Below are 14,191 nucleotides of genomic sequence, written 5' to 3'. Positions count from 1 at the left end.
GGAGACCACAAAGGAAGACCAGGGTCACTATGCGGAGTCAGGCAATGACAAACCACCTCTGTATGTCTTTTGCTTTGAAAACCCCATGAGGGCTCTCCATAAGTTAGTTGTGACTTGAGGGTACTTTACACACATGGGGGGGGGGCTAGCACCAAATCAAGACTGGTACGATGTCTCCCTTAATTCCTGGCCCCTGTTTGCATACTAAAGTTCTTACATTAGGTGTTTGTTGGCTAGTTGTTAATCCAGCTGCTGACCTGGATGTGAAACCTGTTTTATTTAAGCTGCACTGCATCTAACCTCCGTGCCTGTTGTCCCAGCAACCAGGGTCCTATAATGTACTTTCTCAAGTTAATAAGAAATAAACCAACAATTGTTAAAATATGTTTAAAGAAAAACTTTAATAAACTATAAATAAGAAAAAAAATAAGGGAAGCAAGTTGAAGGTTCTGCATTTTTATCCGCTGCATAGTTAAGCAAGATGAGGAATTGTTTTTAATTTATACTTTAATTATTGAAGATGAATATTTTTGAATGTTAATAGGAAAGATATTACAAATATCTGTCATAAGGGAACATAGCACATGAAGTATACAGATGGAAATAAAGCTTTAATTAGTTTATGGGACAAGTTTAGCCAGGGCGAGTCACAAAGCTTCATGATTTTTATTTCAATAGCAAAACCTTATGTATTAAAAAGGCTTGGAGAATATTTGAAGTAATCTGACATGCACATAAATAGAAGCAGTATTATTTTGGATTGCCTTAATATGAAGCTCCATAGTTGGATAATTGGATTTTGTATTTGCACTTATATTTCTGCTTTTGCTAAAGATTCTACAAGTAAATGTGATGAAACCTGAATTCACTGCATTGGCACAATATCTGCTTTTTTCCTGACAGCTACCTAAAATGCTAAATGTTTTTTATTTTTCAAAACTGCTGTCTTCGGGGACTTGTCATCCTTGATGCCTTGAATTTCTCTGAAGAAACAACAAAATGATAGATAAAAAGGCTCTGGGTTTTAATAGCATTGTGGCAGATGAGCCAAGTATCTGGTGGCTTTGAAAGCATGTTGGAAGTTCCTCAGTTCCATCCTTGATGCAAACTGAATGCAATTTATATGGGATTTTTCTTGTGCTAAAGCAACCCTTAAAACAGATCAGATTAAAGTGTTAAGTGGAAGCAAAAATGGTGGGGGTGCAGTGACATGATGTCTCTAGAGGCAGGCATGAATTGAAATACAAACCAAAGTTCATCACGAACTGGGCTGGTTCGTGGTTCATGAACCAGCAATTTGTAGGAGCTCATTTCTCATGAACTGTGATGAATTTTAGCCTGGTTCATTTGGTTCATATTTCAGTTTATCACTGAAGACAGCCTGGCACTGATCAATCAGTTTCCTAGGCCATGAGGGGGATGGGCTCTCTGCAGACCTTCTGCTAACTCGGAAGTGACATTTTCACAAATCAAATGAATCAGTTCACGAATTGGGGCAAGTTCGTGAAAGTGCATGGTTTGTGACATGCAACGAACCACAAACCACATGGTTTGGAATTTACCGGTTTCATGCCCATCTCTAGATGTCACTTCTGTTTGTACTCAGATGTGATGTAACAAAGCTCTGGCAATCTGGTAAGCCTAGAACAGACCAGGAGATAAATGGAAATGTAAAATATTAAACTCATCATTCCCCCCAGTTCAGAAAATATTTACATGACCTTAAGACGTATTTCAATGGCCTTAGACTGGAGTAACTCTGTTTAGGATTGTACTGTTAGTCCCTTATCTGAACCATGGCAGGATTTTGGTTTATATGGCCCACTGAAAACCACTGTATTTTTGAGACAGTCATTAAAATTATGTTGAAAGATTAGTTTGTCTATATTGTAGGCTTTACTGACCTTTTTATAGTGATCATGTTGACCCTGTTGTTTTGTTTGTTGTCAAGCTTTGACTCTCATTTATTTATGTTGTTGATTGATGTTAACTGCTTTTTATGCATATCTGTTCACTGACTTTTAAGATATTTGCTGTTATCTAGTTTTTATTTTTTTACTGTTACGATTTTTGCATTTGTTTTTAGAAAATTATTGTTGCAGTTTTATTGTTTTATGTTGTTAGCACCTCTGGAACCTGATGAATAGGGGAGTAGGGTTATATCCCCCTTAGACTGCCCTCCAGTGGCTCAATATCAAAAAGGGATGGAATTTATCTATACCCTGGTCTTCCCCTTCTCCTCTGCCCCATCCCGCACAGTCTGGAAATTCCTTATTGGCCTCCTAGTCCTCCTTGATCCCAGTGTGGCAAGGCACATACTCACCTTTGCTGCCTCTCACCTCTGTCCATTACAGGTTGGGAGCTGCTCTGATTGCCATTGAAACTGCACATATCCTCTGCTTTCCATACAGCCAAGGCACTGTACATCAGCTGTCTTCTCATGTTGCAGCAGCTTCTAATAGAGGATGGGGACATCCCGCTGCTGGACATGTGGTGTATATATCTATTATAACTACATATCTGAGCGCCAGTGTGGTATAGTGGTCAGAGTGTTGAACTGTGCCTTGGAAACCCAGGTTCAAATCCCCCTTCTGCTGTGGAAGCTCACTGGGTGACCTTGGGCCAGTCACACATTCTCAGTCTAATGTACCTCACAGGATGGTTGTTGTGAGGACTAAATGCAGGACAGGAGAATTATGTGAGCTGCTTTGAGAAAGGGTGATATAAATAAAGTAAAATAAAAATAAACTACACAATAAATAAATAGTTTCTGGTTTAAGAACTGGTGTGGAGAGACACCCCAATCTGAAAAAAAGTGGGAGAACATTTGTTGTACATAATTTGAGGGGATTTGATTTACCAGGAATCCATTTTCCGGTGGGAGAGGATAGCATTTTCTTTGTCATTCTCACAAATACAGGCTCTGTGACTGAAACCATATCTGATAAACTCTCTCTTTGGTTCTGATTACAAAATTATATGACCAAACATTAGAGAAGACTTTGTGGAGCAAAATTCACAAGTGACTGTGAACTTTGATTAATATTATCTGGAAGTGTGTACTGCGATTTCTGGAGTTTTCAATGCAAACCTTGAATTTTAAAGACTTTTTGGACATGATTAATTTCTTCCTGCTTGTGGTAGCCTGCTCTTCATTACAATGATACCAATAGCCAGCCTTTAATCCCTTCCCAATTAGATACTCTCTTAGTAGCTACTTCTACTCATCAAGTTCATCTGCCTATCTAACCACTTTTGTCTCACTCTTCATGCCTCTATCCTCCCTGTTCTATCCCCACAATCACCTTGTGAAGTGATTGTGAGTAATAACTGTCAGTGAGTAACTGGCAGGTTGAGTGAGTAACTAACCCAAATTCATCCAGTGATTCTCACAGCTGAGAAGGAATTTGAACCAGTCCTAATCCATCATTCTTACCCCTATATTATATCCCATCTAGAAAACATCTGTTTAAAAGCCGATCACCAATCTCTTTGCTTGACACAAGTCAATAGGATTTCCACTCACCACAAGACCTTCAATGTTTCCTAAATACAGTTATAATAATTTAATTCTAAATGCAGGATATTGAAAATTATGGCTTTGACCCACCAGTCTATTACCCATGAACAGGGATGAAAATGGCTTAGGAGCCAGCTTTCTACAGGCTAAATAAATAAATAAATAAAGTCCAGATCCTTAGGTACCTGAACAGTCAGACTCTTGGCACAGTTGAGAATCATTTTGCCACAACAGATTTAATTATTTCCATCATAGCTTCTTCTCATGGAGAGCTGTGAGGACTTTCAGGCTCTTGCAGACATACTTCTTGATGATAAGCAATATAAGTCCACATTTCTAAGCAGGGCAGGAGTAAAGGAGGCAGCCAAGAGGTGTTCACTTGAGGACAAATGGGTGACAGAACATCAAAACTTTGCCTCTTGTGACCTTTGATGGCCCTTCACCAGTGGCCTGGCAAGAAGTGTAAAAAGTCGAGTCTTTCTTGTTAAACTGCCACCTGTGCAGGGAAAAGCGAATCCATTAAGGTCATTCCGTTCTGAGAAGGTGGTACAGAGCCTCAGGCAGCCTCTTGAGTTTCACTTCTCGCAGCTGCAGCAGAAAGCAGGAGTCCGGGATGGTCCTTGTTACAGAAATTAAACAGATCAGGAAGTAAACAAAGCTAGCCTTTCAATCTATTCTGGCTTTGAGATGGAAGGGTAGAGGAAAGGGCAAATTCCTCTTCTAATTACTTTATGGGTCAGTTCTCCTTTCAGTGTTGGATATTTGTATACTTTCTTGGGAGGGAGGAGCATAAAGTCATTTCATTATCTGGTCTACCTCTCAATATTTCAAGATTGCTAAAAATATTCTGTGGGGGGAGAGTCACAAAAACGTGTTTCCAGGGCCCCTTGATGATACTTTCTCCCCTTTATTTATATTTTATTTTATTTATTCAATTTCTAGTCCATCCTCCCTGCAAGTGGGCTCAGGGTGGGTTACAACAGAATATAAAATACATTTAAAACCAGAATAAAACCACATCATCATCACAATAATATATTATAATAACATACAGTTCTTGAGATAGCAGCCTGTACCGTCCACCCCTGCTAAAGGTGCACAAGGGGGAAGGGTAGAGGGAGGAACAGCCATCTAGATCACACTATGACTTATGTGAGGGGGTGAGGGTTAGCTCCTCCTGCTGACAGCTCCCCCTGCTGACAGGAGACTGGTAGGGAGGCTTTCTGAAGTAACACTGCGATATGCAAGGCTGCCGAGAGCCACCATGGCACCTGGACAAAACTTCCATCTCCCCCCATTCCCCATAAGACCCTGTTCCAAAACAAAATCATAACAAAACAAATCATTGGTGTTACTGTGACTATAATAATAATTTTCATTAGGTACGAAACCTTAAAGGAAAAGAGGTAGGATTATTAAATAGATTTTATATAATTTATGATTTACGTTCTAGCTGAGGAACCTAGCTAGAACACTGACATGTCCTATCAGTTAAATGTAGTTGAGACACAACCTACCTGGGAATAAGCCCCATTGAATTAAGTGAGACATCAGTCTCTCTCAAGGAGTACTCAACTGCAAAAATGCTTCAAAAATATTTATTCTAATCTAAAAAGCTGAAAAGAACAGTCTTCAATTAGAATATTTAAAATGTATATGTTTTACTTCATTTATACCCTGCCTTCCCTCCACTGGGGACCCAAACAGGCCTACATTGCTTTCTTCTCCTCTGTTTTATCTTCACAACAACCTTGTGAAATAAATTAGGCTGGGAGTCATTCATTCATTCATTCATTCATCTGGCTGGGAGTGTATGAGTGGCCTGAGGTCATCAGTAAGCTTCCATGGCTGAGCGGGGATTCATACCTGAGTCATCCACATCCTAGTCTAACGTGTATACAATGCTCTAACCACTGCACCACATTGGATCTCTAAATAATTACCTTATTCTTTAAATCCAGGGTCTTTCTTGAGTGACTTCCCTTGGGGACAAGGGGACATTTTACTTCTGGGCATCTATCACAGGAAACAGGCTGACTCAAATAGTCAAATTCTTCTGGAATTCCAGAATATTTCAACAAAGGATTCTTGCTTTTTTTTTATAACCACCACCCCCTACCCATGGTTGATTTTCACATTGTGGAACACACAGGTTGGGTCAGCGCCCCCCCCCCCCCCCCCGGGCCCGGTGTCTTGTATAACAGTAACATGAGTTTTGTACTTCTCAGGCCCTGATTCAGATTGCAATGAAGGTGCACATGAAGAAGGGGGTTCACTCTCCTCCCCATCCTTTTCCTGATCTGACATGGTCGTAGGGAGCACTATATGGCACAGTGGGGAAACCCACTTGAAATCTCATGTTTCCCCAGCCATAGGATAGGTTTCAGCAACAGGCAAAATAACAGTCGTTCCCCCTGCCCTATCCTTGACCATTTCACAGATTATGAAAGTGGCATGGGTGAAGAAAGCCAAAGACCATTCTCCATGTGTATAATAGTTGCGATCTGAATCAGGCACCATGCACATGTGACCTGAGGTGAGGAACTCACATGTGACTGTAACAAAGGACACAAGGTGAGGACCCCAGACCCAGTCTGTGCACTTCATAATGTGGAAACTGCCTCTGGGGAGAACCTGTGTCTTCCAGTGTTCAAGTCAAGTAGTGTCTTAAAGACCAACATTTTCCAGGGTGCAAGCTTTCATGAGTTAAATTCATGTAATTAGATTACTGAGCTTCAACTCACGAAAGCCTATCCCCTGGAAAATTTTGTTGGTCTTTAAGGTATCGTACTACTACAGACTAACATGCCTACCCACCTGAAATTATCTTCAGTATGCTTTTACTGAGAAAGAGCCCATGCAGGTAGGGGGGAAACTAACTAGAGAAATTTGTTCTACTGCTTTTGTCTAGGTGGAAAGACCATGTTGTTGTTCTTGTCAGTATTAGAACATTAAACATTTCTTTTCCAAAGCTGTAAATACTGCACACCTCCTGTGGATTAAGCATAATTTCACGTCATTTACTATGGAAGATAGAAAACTGGTTTTAAATCTGTTGGTCACCGCTATAATTGAAATAGCCCACAGGGGGAAAGCAAGCAATGTTTCAACTAAAGAATGTGGCTACACTTGAACAGAGTGGGTAGATGGCCTGAGCCGCACATGTGTAGCCCTTTTTACAGAGCGGAAATCCTCTCAAGCAACAGATAGTTTGGGAAAAGAAAACAAAATGGGTAGAATCGAGCTCCCAGTTTTCTGCTCCTGGCTGATCAAAGGGATTTGCTTTATATGCATATGGGGCCAAACTGCTGGACTGGACTGGGGAATTACGTGTATCAGGAGTAGAGATGCTGCAAATTTTGTCATGAACACATTCGACAGTCAAACTTAACTGTCAAGAAATTGGCCTTGTCTAGTCCATTTCTTGGCTTTCCAAATCTTTGATTTAGGCTTTGGGCCTACTCAGGCCACAGAAAGAGAAATCTCTGCAATAGGGTTGCCAGGTGTCTGAGAGAAATGTTCCCCAAATATTGGATGCCTGGCCCCTCTGTTGCCCAGCCCAGGCTCCTGGCCTCCCTCCTGTGCAGCTCTAGATGAAATGCTCTGCCCAGCCAGCCTCCTGTGGCTGCACAGTTTTACCTGGGAGTGGCCAGCCAGCTGTGGAGCTGGAAAGTAGGTCAGCGTGGTGATGTCCTTTCCTACAGAGACATCATCATGCTGGCCGGGAATGCTCATGTGCACTAGGGTTCCAGGTCCCCTTACCCTCCCAGTGGGAGGTGGGAGACCTGGCACTTGTTTCAGGGCTGTCCTCATGCACATACAAAGCGCATGCCTGCTCCCAGCCTGCATGATGACTTTCAGGAGGGATGTCATCACGCAGGTCACATGCTACCCCGGGGCAGCATGACGGGCCCTGGAGTACTCCTGCGCTCTGCAGCAACATGATTTGGACTGAAATTGGCCTACTGAAGTGCACAGGAGCACGCCACACCACACGAGAGCACGCCCTGGGAGGCACATTCCCCCCTGCCTTTCCCCCACCAGTCAGGTAAGCGGGGGTGAGGGATGGAGGGTGGGAGCAGGAGATTCCCCCGCCCCCAGCAGGGGACTGTCAACCCTAATGTACACTGTGCATGCACACAAATGTTAGAACAAGGTTAGTGCCCCCCACTGGGGTCAAGTATTGTTCTGGATCCCATCTGGCAACCCTACTCTGGAAAGCAGTTGTGCTTTGAGCTAGCAGTTCTCAGAGAGATAAGAAGAAATACAAGTGTGAGTAAGAACATGGGATCAGAAGGCTTCAGGACTGTAGACTATGATTGGAGGCTCTACTGCATTCCATCCAATTAGTGCAAAGAACACTGGACATGTTGCATACACAGACAGATGTGGTCACATGTCCTAGTAACACACCTGATTGGTCAAGCAGAATCAGGCCATGTTTTGTACGGATAGTGGTTCACATGCTATTTTGAACTCTGGACTTTGGACCTTTAAAGTGAGCTTGTGAGGCAATGGAAGAGGGAAAGGGAGGAGAGATGGACAACTGATGAGGGTCATGGGAGCTCAGGACGGAGTAGGTTTGCCAGGTGGTCTCCCCCCTCACTGGATCCTCAGAAGAGGGGGGCCCCTGGCACTCATCGTCGGGATGTTTCTCATGCATGCCAAGTGCGCACATGCTCCTGGGCCAGACACAATGATGTCACTTCCAGCAAAAGAAGCTCGGTATGTGTAGGCATATTCAGTATGTGTAGATATGTGGAGGGAAGGAGAATGGAGCCTTTAATTTGTGTTCAGACAGCTCTCCCCTTTCTAATGCTTTTTTGTTTCATTTTGCTGCTCCCTGCATATACAGAAGCAAGCAGAGAGAGAGAGGGGAAGAGGAGAAGGAAGAGGAAGAGAAGGAGGACTTTGAGCTTGGAAGGCAGTGGGGGAATGAAAGGGAGGAGGGATCGAAGGAGTGGGAGATTATTCAAGAGGAGGAACAGGGAAAGATAAGAGCTGTGTTTTCTGCTCCTTACATGGAGAAAAGGGAAGCTGAGAGAAAAGGGTGAGGCTGCCTGCCAGCTAGCATGGCAAGTGAAGAGGGACATGTCAGTAGTACCTGGCTTAGTCCTGCATGGTACAGCTGATGAGAGTAGGCACAAGGGCCTCCATGCTGTGTTGCTCGTTGGTTGCACCCAGATCATCAAAAAGTAGTACAAGTATACCCTTGCCCACCTTTATCCTGTGCCAATCCAGGCATAGCACCGTCAGTGAAGAGGAGTGTGGTAGCACTTCCTCTCCCTCCATTCACTCTTCTGCCTTCTATGGGGGGGGGAGTGTAGTATTGGGAAGTGGAAAGACCCTTTTCCAGGGCAGTTTTTGGCTTCCCCCTTTTAGAAACCCCCTTGCTATTCTTGAAAGAATACAAACACTTGAAGCATTTCTGCTTCAGGCATGAGTTAAATCTCTCTCTCCCCTCTCCTAAAGTGTGGTCTGTATATATTTTTAGCCTTCCTCTGGTAAGCAAGGTAGCAGTATCATTAAATAATAATAAATAATATCTTATACTACAGTTATTTCATTTGCCTTGTTTAATTACTGCACAGTATTACAACAGTGTTGTTCTCTGTGGGCCAAGCTACACATGACGAATGACACTTGAACGGCAAGTGGATTGAGTGGAGGGCAAGTGAACAGGGAGAAATACACTTGCCATTCAAGTGTCATTCGTCATGTGTAGCTTGGCCCTGTGTCTCATTGAAACATACAATATTTCAGAAATATTATGGGTTAAATAGACTTCTTTGGATTAACATGGAAAGCTAACCACTATCTTCTGCATGTATTTCTTTTGGGAAAGTGTGTTCTGAGTTCCAAATATCCAACGTACAAATGAACTTTTGGGATGCTGTCCATTAGTAAGCAGGAGATTTGCTATAAAAGAATTATGAGGAAGTACTGAGGCTTTTTCTATATCCTGGAGTGATTCATAAGCCTGAGTGATTTCTAAATCCTCTGTGGATTTTAGAGGATCTTGGTAGCAAAAAGAAAGTTAAATATTGACAGCTTTTCATCCTTGAAAGTCATGAAACCTGATCTGATGATTTAGCCTTTCTGTCCTTACCTGTGCAGCCTAGGGCAGCTGTGTGACTTTGACACAAGAGGAGCAACTAATATCAGCAGCATCTCAATCAGCCACTTTATTGTACAACTCTGGAAAAAAGGCATTTCAAAGTCCAATATTTTCCCCAGTTCCAGTGTGGTGAGCTCCATAAGTAGCTGCAGAAAGGCATCAAAAACTTAAAAATAGCTCTTGGGCGGTCTGTCTGTCTGTCTGTCTGTCTGTCTGTCTGTCTGTCTGTCTGTCTGTCTGTCTGTCTGTCTGTCTGTCTGTCTGTCTGTCTGTCGAGAGAGACAGCTAGGCCACACTGAATTTGTTCTCCTTTTATTTATTAGCATAACTCACTAGCATAACTCACTAGCATATTCCACACCCCTTGCCGTCACTGGAAGTGTGTCATTTGCATATGCCACACCCCCTGACATCACCTATGCTGGCTGTTTTGGACCCAATCCTGGCCATTCAGGGCCGAAATCGGGCCCAAAATGGCAAAAAGGGGCTGAAAATGGCTGAAAAGGGGCCCCAAATGGTCAGGATCGGGCCACTGCTGAGTGGGAGAGTGATCACCAACCGACAGAGGCCCGATCCCAATTCAGGCTGAAACGGGCCCAAAATGGCTGAGAGTCAGGTGGGAGGTGCCACCTGACATATGACCTCTTTGGGGAACTGCTGGAACTGCGTTCCTGCATGTTCCCCCTCAAAATGAGCCCTAGATAAGTCCTACCTTACAATCACATGCAGAGTTGCCTTTGCAATACTATATTAATAGATGAATACACAGAGGTGGGGGTGAGGATACAAATCAACTCAAAGTTGTATCAAATACTCAATGCAGGGAGCTCAGTTCAAAATTCAGAGACAAAAAACAATAAAGGTTCATAACATATTTGTTCTACTTTGGGAACAAGACCAGGTAATTCAGAAACATAAAATCCAGGGAGAGATTTGAATAAAGGGGAATTTTAGAAGTTATACCAAATACTGCTGAAACAAATAGCATGATTAAAGAGGATATACTTTAGTAGAGTGTCCCAAAAGATTCAGATCTCTACTCTGCCATGGAAGCTTGCTGGGTGACATTGAATCAATCATAATCTCTTAGCCTAACCTACCTCACAGACCTGTTTTGGGGAGCAGAATTATGTAAATCACTTTCTGTCCCCATTGGGGAAAAAAGGGTTGCGAAAATAAAAATAAACAAATAAATAATCTGGCTCCAGATTTTTTAATGTTAAATAAATTTTAATATACAATGTCCCTTTACTCTTGGGGAGAAAAACCTTCCATAATCCAAACAATTAAAATTCTGCCCTGTTCTTAGTCCTCTGATTACTGGACAGAAGACTTTTAAGTTTTTGTTACATTTTTGAGAATATGTATTAAGTATTCTTTCTATGAAACTTCACACGGACATTGAATTACAGAATTCAACACTAAACTATAAATAGTTTAACAAGCAAATAACCATCACTGCACTCATATCTATATGAGATTATTATCCTCACTGTGGATATTAATGAGTTTCTCATGAATGGCATTTAATAAAATATCCAGTATCTCTTCACCATTCTTCCATTTTTCTCTCTCATTCTTGAAAATTAATTATGCAAGCCCATATTTAACCATGCTGAAAATGAGAATTGTGTGGAACCTTTCCAAATATTCATTACATATTTAATTGTTAAAATAATCAAGCCATCTATCAAGTGTTCCAGAGCCCAGTCATCCATCACTTCAAAACAATTCAGATCACAGAGAGAGAGAGAGAGAGAGAGAGAGAGAGAGAGAGAGAGAGAGAGAGAGAGATGGAAGTTAGGATTTTAGATGTATCTAGTGGATATTATCCCTGCTGGTGCTAACAGTATGCTCCTTATTATTTATATTCCTAACAAAAACAGACATCAGTTTTGACAGTCTAGTCTAGAAATCCACAAGTGTAACAGCATTTGTGAATCTCCCTTTCCCCCAAAGCACAAAATGAGCAGGAAGCAGATAGCCGGTATTTCCATTCCCTTCCCTGCAGGATTTTTTGTTCCAGTACATTCTTTGTGTGTCCTTCCCAATCCTTCTGGGAGATGTAGTCCTTGGCTAGATGGCATCCATTCTGGGGTCTGGATAAGGAGTTTCTGTGCCTTTGAACCATTGAATAACTGCAGTTTTCCCTCCTTCTACACACTTAGAATTAAAAAAAACAGTGCCCACAGAGTAAGGGCATGTCTCCCATGCAGATGAAAGACCAATACCTCTCTTTTTAGAAAGAAAAGATTGGTACCATCTCCATTCTTAGTTGGAAAACTCTGGAGATCTGGAGGTGGAACTTGTAAAAGGCAGGGTTTGGGGAGGGGAGGGTGCTTATTGATTCTATAAAGTTCACCTTCCAAAGCTGCATTTCCTCCAGGGGAACTAATCTCTATAGCTTGGAGATCAATTGTAATTCTGAGAGTATGCCGCCCTACCTGGAGGTTGTTAACCTTCCTCCATGGTTAACAAACTACAAAAAGAGGAACATATCCACACTGTTCTGTGCAGCAATCGAATCCACTCCTTAGTGTTCCTCAATCTCTCAGCAATTTTTCACAAAAAGCAAGTTATATTCATCTGCTTAATTTAAAATAAATATGCAAACACAAAAGGAAAGTTTCCACTTTAATATTTTCTCTTGCATCACTTGGTGTTGTCTTAGATTAAAATTAGATTAGATTAAAAGATTAAATTAAAAAATAAGCAGTATAATTGTCTTAGATTAAAAAATAAGCAGTAGAGCCCTTATCCTTTAGCTACTTCTATGAACGTGTCCTCCTTGATGAAAATGGCTCCCCCACCAATTAATCAACAAAAGCTTTATTTGACTGATCTATCAATTGCACAGATTAAAACTCATAGCCCTGAAACGTATTCAGATTGGGAGCCTTTTCTATGCCAAAGAACCTGTGCATGCAAGCATGCACACGTTAAAAAATGTATAGAGTGTGACACAAAACTCACAAATACCAGCTGCAGCTGGGGAAGGCATCAGGGGCAGAAGCACTGATGTGAATGATCCATCTTATAAATTAGACTTCAGCTAGTATAAGCGAAGTTAAAGCGAGAGCCCAATTGTTTTTGTAGCTTGTCAAGAATTATTTCAAACCTGACGGGATTCCAAGTCTCGTAGTGTGATCTCCCAGATTTCAGGGGTTATGTTGAGAGATAAGCAGAGTGACATGTTTAGAAACATTGATAGAAAAAGCACTGCTGCCAGCTCTGCCCATGTATGAAATAATCACTCAATCTGAAGAGCAGATTAGCATTCTGTGTACTCCCGGTCCCCTGCCACAATTTCTTTTCCATAGAAGGATGGTATCAAAACCAAAAACCACCAGCAAATCTAGCGGCAAAACAGCAAAAGAAATTATACCATCATCAAAGGAGTTTATAATATCTTTAGTGACCTAAATTAAAGCAAGATTACCATCCTAGCAGACTGCAAACAACTGTATAAGAATACTAATAACTCAGCCAGCATGTTCTAAAACTGTAGTGTTTTGTGCAGGAAGCCAGTAAATCAGTATTCGATCCATTCGAAATGGAGTCGGCATGGCTCTCCTGCATTCTTCCCCATCAGAAGCAGCTTCGAGTTGGAGTCTGGGTGTAATTTTACACATATCGAATACCTCATTTGAATTAATTGATGTAGTGGCATGTTTTCCGGGGGGGGGGGTTGTTTTTTTTTAAATTCACGATTGTGTAGTTTCATTGCTATGCTACTTCCGCAGACCCTTCCTCATGGCCCGCAGCTGTGTACTAGCAGCGGCGGCGGCAGCAGCAAATTTCTTTTGGGGGACTGTGGAAGGGAAGGGGATGGAATATTGACAGAATAAAGCAAAGGGGAAGGGGAAAGCAGGAAGAATCTAGAGAAACAGCTGCCCTTCAGGGTTTGCGCTTTGAATGCGCTGCTGAAGATGCAAATCCTTCTTCCAGGCACAAGACCCCCTCCCCACCCCCAACTCGAAGGCATCCTGGGAGAGAGCAGCAGCAGCCCACCCCAGAATGGTCTTTGGGTGCCCTTGCATCCAGCAGGCTTGTGCCTGGAAGAAGGATTTGAGTCTTCAGCAGCTCATTCAACGCGCACACCCTGAGGCACAGCTGTTTCTCTAGGTCCTTCCCGCTTTCTCCTTTCCCTTCCCCTTTGCTTTCTTCTGTCATTATTCTGTCCCATCTCCCCCAGTCCCCCAAAGAACTTATCACTTTTTCTCCGTTCCTTTCCAGTATGTGTCACCACCACCTTTTTGTATTCCTGCTGCATAGCCTTGGTTTTTGTGCAGCATTCAAAAGCCGTCCTCCTGTGCCCCCTGACCAACATCTCCCGTGCGATCTTCTCAAAGGTGTCGATGTTCTGGTGACTCACTGCCAGAGCCTCCTGCGCCTTCTCTTCCCCCCATATATCAAGGAGACCAAGTGTCTTCCGCTCTCTCCAAGATACCCCTCTGCCTCCAGGGGCTCTAATAGCAGCCATATCCATGAACCTGTTATGAGGAGAATAACACTAAACAGCACAGTGAGGGGAAAATGCTTTTGGTGCCAAG

Source organism: Eublepharis macularius, chromosome 7, assembly GCF_028583425.1.
Source record: "Eublepharis macularius isolate TG4126 chromosome 7, MPM_Emac_v1.0, whole genome shotgun sequence".
Lineage (NCBI taxonomy): Eukaryota > Metazoa > Chordata > Lepidosauria > Squamata > Eublepharidae > Eublepharis > Eublepharis macularius.
The sequence above is the reverse complement of the archived record's forward strand: the minus strand, read 5'-3'. Positions refer to the sequence as shown.